This window comes from Photinus pyralis, unplaced genomic scaffold (genome assembly GCF_008802855.1).
Source record: "Photinus pyralis isolate 1611_PpyrPB1 unplaced genomic scaffold, Ppyr1.3 Ppyr1.4_unclustered_Scaffold3030, whole genome shotgun sequence".
Classification (NCBI taxonomy): Eukaryota; Metazoa; Arthropoda; class Insecta; order Coleoptera; family Lampyridae; genus Photinus; species Photinus pyralis.
The window spans coordinates 102,313-108,312 of record NW_022171311.1 but is presented as its reverse complement, the minus strand read 5'-3'; positions in this window follow the sequence as shown (position 1 = coordinate 108,312).

Genomic DNA, 6,000 nt, shown 5'->3' with positions numbered 1-6,000 from the left:
CATACGAACTGGAAGTAACCCACCCGTCGATTCACCAGCGTATCGATTGCGCCCGATAACATGCTCGGCCTGGACATCGTCGAAGGACACGAGCCGCCGTGGGCCGCTCCCTTTGCCAAGGATCGGCGATCTTCTCCACGCCACACGAGCCCGCATAATGAGAACGATCGACCTGCAGGTCGGATACTGACAAATCGCCATTGACTTCCAGGACCGCGATAAAACAGCTTTCATCTCTCTCCTCAGCCTATATACAAGCGAATGCCCTTCGACCTACGGAAAGCGCCCGCCACATTCGCTTCAAAACCTTAGTCGCTGAAATCACGATCTTACTTAGTCTACCTCGATTACATCACCCTCATATCCCGTATGAACAGTCACGGTGGACTTCCCCCAACGACTAGCAGCAGACATCCGCGAGGGGCAACTAGCGGATCCAGAAGCATGAAAAATCATAGGACTCGGATACAATGGACAACCATCAATTGACGGCGAAAGGATATTTTGTCAAGGTTTCCTATTCCGATTCACACACTACCAAGATTAGAGGAGCTCCCGGCAAATGTTGCCTACCCAGGAAAGGGGCCAAATTCTCTACGAATACAACGGCTCGCTGAAATAACGTCGCATCACATACGCCTCACGGACACCCTCAGGGAAGCTCGCCTAAATCAAGAGAAAGCGCAAACCGAAGGAAAGGATATTTCGAACCCCAAACGACGGGAAGCGCCGGTATACAAGTCAGGAGACCTGGCCTGGGTAAGCACACACCCCGTAAGCTGCCAGGCAAAAGGAATCAGTTCCATAGAAAGGACCGTACAAGATCCTCCAGGCGCTCTCCCCCGTACCTACAAAGTCGAGGACGAAGGCACACCAGGGACGGTGCTCGGAACATACCAAACATGGACTCATAAAACACAATATTGAGCCCATCTGACCCATAAGGAAATGGGACCTCCCGAGAAAGACACTCTCACACTTACTGAACAGGGACTGGGACGTTCTCCTGTCCAGTAAGAGGAAATTGTAACGCGCCCCTTTTGCGCCTACACAACGACAACTCACTTAGCACGGAGCTAATGCAAACTATGGGCCCGAAAGCAATACTAACGTATTCTAACCAGTAGGGGGTACAGGCAAAGAAACTCGCACTTGATACAGGGCCGTCACTCGAAACCAACTTAATTGAATGTGTGCATTTTTTGTATTTATTGTTGTATTTATTTTTGTTATTTAACTAATTCATTTACAAACATTTTTTTTTCAAAAGAAAATATTGACATTTTTTTGTAACTTTTATTAGGGTTATAATCCACATAAAAGTACCTACCTTCAAAATAAGGATTTAAAATTTTGGGGGCGCTTGTCCCCCCGCTATGGCTTTGCCCTCAGGGGGACGAAACTAGTAATATAATGGTGACGGGTACTAGGATTTTTTCGTAAATGTTTTGAGGTCCCCAAAATAGGCTCTTCGTTCTCAAATGGTCACCCTGTATGTACGTTCATTGCCAATAAAGCAACGCGTGTATATTCACTTGAATTTCTTTTCGTGAATGGGAATAATAAGCATGAGCTATTTCTTGTTTCTAAGCAAAGATTAATAAAGTGTAATTATCCAGGATCTGTTCTTGTTACTGCGGTGAAAACATAATTTGAAACTCTTTGAAAGATTTTGTCAACCAAAACATCTCGGCTCTACCTTTATTAAATATTACGTTGCGCATCATTGCGTAAGACGATGGCATGTTGCTATTACACGATTCGTGCGTGAATCCTGTTAACTATTAGGTATGTGGAAACCGTACAACGCATATACATTTTTTTCAAAATGGACACCTTTTTAAGGTGAACTTTTTCGAAATGAAACTATCCAGAATTGAAATGTCACGATCGCAATCATTTCTGTAAACTTCCGATGAAAACTTATGAAAGCAGTAAGTTTGAGATCTTATCGTTAGTGACAAGAAAAATGTCATGTTTACACAAACTCGATTACTTACAACATTCGCTTTACACAACACGTTACGTACGTACAACTTTATTTCCTCCACTGAAAACTGTGGAAGGAAATAAAAAGTTTAAAACTCGGAAATATATAGGTACGCTTCATCCCTTAGTAAGTACGTTCATTTTCACATTTCAAACAGATCAACTTTTACGCACGTAAGCGAATTTTCCAAATTTCTGTGGTTCTTAAACCATCCCCTAGTATAATATATATAATTTAATGGCGGTAAGCGTACGAAAAAGCTTTGTACAAAACCCGAGTGGTTATTTTTTGTTTGCTAAAATGCAGCTGCAGTTTTCCCACTGAGAGAAAAAAATTAATGAAATAAATCATATTAAAACTTTAGCCGCGATCCTCCCAGTTACTTGGCTCTTAGCTTTGAAATAACGCCAAACTTTCGCATTATCAGGTTGGACGTTTTTTGTATATCCCGTCTGTTGGTGAAGTTGGGAATATTTTTACAAACTCAAAAGTTCAATTATTAAGACACTTTTTAAGCCACGATCCTCTATTTTCCTACATTAACTTCATAAATTTTCTTAATTTCCTCCCAAATCGTTTGAATTAATGATGAGCGGTGGCTAAACTATTTACAAAAAGTTCCATGCGTGGGCCGTTGGCTATGAACTTGCAACCCTATTCAATTCGCCTGCTGCCGTCGCTTTTTAGTATTTTGTTGTATTCTGAACGTGGGATAAATAATTAATTGTAGAATAAAACTTCGTTCTTTAATTCCATTAATGTTTAAGGTCTTTAATGAAGTTGAAGAGAAAATTCAATTTAATGGATTTCTCTACAAAAATTGTAGGTGCTCAATTCCGATCTTGATGTACTGTTACGTAATTAATTCATTAACGGATCTCTGTCAGTGTAATGCTAATTAAATATTAACTGAGAAAGTATGTCTATAGGAACTTATTTTAAAAGGTTAAAAGTACATCGATTATAAATGCCTACTTCATGTTTCGTCAAGTGATCTCATATTTAGACGATACCTATATTGCTTTTCTCGTAAATTAACCATATTCGTATTTATTTGTGTTTGGTGGTGATAATGCATAATAAACGTAAAACTTTATTGGAATGGACTGTATTATAAAATACGTAAATACGTAGTTTTAACAAAACAACCTCTTCTTACGAAGAGTAAAATCTATCTGCCACGCGCAGGTAGCTGAGGTAGCGTCCCACAGACAACCCTTAATTTTGAACCTGTTTTCGGGTTGCTGGTGACTAATACCTAACATGCCGGCCCCCTTGAAACATAGGAGCTTTCAAAACAATATTAATTATGAAACACATATAAAAGTACTATCATATGAATTATGAAAAATACAAAGCATAACTCTAAATTGTGATGGAATCTTAAATTTTAACCTAAACTACTTAATCACTAATGTCAGTAGGCAATAAACAAATTTTGTTTAACGCATTTTGTTTCACTATTACGTGTTTTGACACTCACGGTGCGCACTAATCCGTCACTGCCTTTATGAAGAACTGTAATTCGCCCTAGCGGCCAATGGCACGGTGGTTGGTTATCTTCCTTCAGGATCACGAGTCGTCCTATCAAAAGTTCACAATTCGATTGCACAAACTTCCATTTGTTCCGTTGCTGGAGGGTATGCAGATAATTCCGCGTCCAAAAATGCTGCGTTAGTTGCTGGATTTGATGGTATTTAGCTAGTGAGTTGAACTTTGCCGTTTCTTGTTGTTGCGGTAATGCATTTAATGGAGAGCCAATTAAAAAGTGACCCGGGGTTAAGGGTTGTAAATCATGTGGGTCTGATAATAATTCGGTGAATTGATAATGGCTTCTACTTGAACAATTAAGGTATAAAATTCTTCAAAGGTGAACGTGCCCTGATTTGTCACCAAGTAATATTTAACATTTTTTACAGAGGCTTCATATAAACCGCCTCTGTGGGGCGATCTCGCTGGAATGAATTTCCATTCAATCTTATTGTCAATTACATAATTTTGAAATTTAGGTTCTGATACTAAGCCCTGTATCTGCTTATTTGCGCTTACAAAGTTAGTAGCGTTGTCTGATACTATTAAATTGCAAAGACCTCGCCTTGAAACAAATCGTTTTAATGCGTTTAAAAAACCATTGGCCGTCAAATCTCCTACCAATTCCGGCTTTTGTACATAGGCACACAAACAGGCAGATATATGCTTTGACTTTTATTCGATTTCTTGTCTTTCCATCCTTCAATTCAAACGGACCCGCGTAATGTATCCCTACGGACGAAAAAACGCGAGCCTGTCTTACTCTATAATATGGCAATTCGCCCATTTGCTGTGGTAATAATGATGGGTTCGCCTTAAAGCATGTGACGCATTTTCGCAGCACACTACGAACTGCTTGGCGACCGTTAATTATCCAATAATTTTCCCGCAAGCTGCACAATATGGATTGAGCCCCAGCATGCAAATTTCGATGGTGCTCATTTTTTATGATGAGGATTGTGAGTTCGTGTTTTGACGGTAGAATTATCTGATGTCTTTGTGAAAACGGTAGCAGCGATTTTTGTAATCGACCCCCTACTCTAATAATGCCGTTGTTGTCTATGAATGGACTTAATGAACTTAACGTACTAGAGTGAAGTACCTGCTTTTTATTTTTTAAACGCTTCAATTCCTCCGAGTAACAATCTCGTTGCGTTATTTTTATTAATATTGTAGTTGCCCGCTCTATTTCCATTACGGTTAAATGTTCTTTTAATTTTTGTTTATCTTTGCAGTTGTGAATAAACCTAAAGACATATGCGATGACGTGTGTCAGTTTTGATAAATTTGAAAATCGTTTGAATATGTGACACGGGGTTTCCTGAACAGTTAACGTTATGATGGGTTTTAATTCGACCTGGTATGCTGGTGACGTTTCTTGAAAGTTATGTGATTCGTACGTGTTTTGCTTTAGCCAGGACGGACCCTCCCACCACAAATTACAATTTTTTAAATCTTTGGGTTTCATGCCCCTTGAGATAAGGTCACTTGGATTGTCTTGAGAATTTACATGTTTCCATGTACCCCGCATGAGACTTTGAATCTGCGCTACCCTATGACTTACGAAAGTTTTCAATTTGGACGGATCCGTTCTAATCCATGACAGAGCAATCGTGGAATCTGACCAATAATAAATATGATCTATATTAAGGTCTAATGCGTTTATTGTCTGAATGACTAATTTACTTAAAAGTAATGCGCTGCAAAGCTCTAGCCTGGGTATCGTAATGGGCTTGATGGGACATACGCGGGATTTTCCGCATATTAGTTTCGTAGAGCTATCCCCCTGTTGGTTTTTTGATTTTATGTAAATGCATGCTCCGTAAGCTAGCGTACTGGCATCACAAAAGCCATGGATTTCTATTGCATTATGGTTAGAGAGTATGACGCGTCTGGGTACTTTTATTTCCCTTAAGCATGATAATTGTTCATTCCGTACGTGACTAAGTTATAAAACTTTAAATTTTCAGAATTATTGTCCCGCCAGACGATTCTTTGTAATGATCTCTGAGAAGGGTGGATTAGGATTTGCCTATACCTTTTTGTGATGTCGGCTAAAATTCTGATGCTTTGCTTTCGGGACCGCGTAACAATAGTGAAAAGGTCGTCCTGTATTGTCGGCCCAACTAACAGTACCTAACTCGTTTAGGGATAATCCGCTTGACGATTTGCATGACGCATCGAAGACTACCCTACATTTTGTAGTAAGACTGGAATTTTTCAATACGCTATGATGCGGCAGGTAACAGGTAAAAGGTACCTTATCATGCACACTTATTTCCGACATGTGGCCTAACTGAATATATTCCTTAATGAACTTTATGTACTGTGCGCGTGTTTCCTTATTTTTTGTTAGTTTAATTTCATTGCTAATAAATCTTGATATCGCTATACTCCGTGTTTCCCCTAATTTATCTAAATCATCACTAAATGGCAGTTTAACTATGAATCTACCCGTTGATTGTTCGCGTTATAAAGTG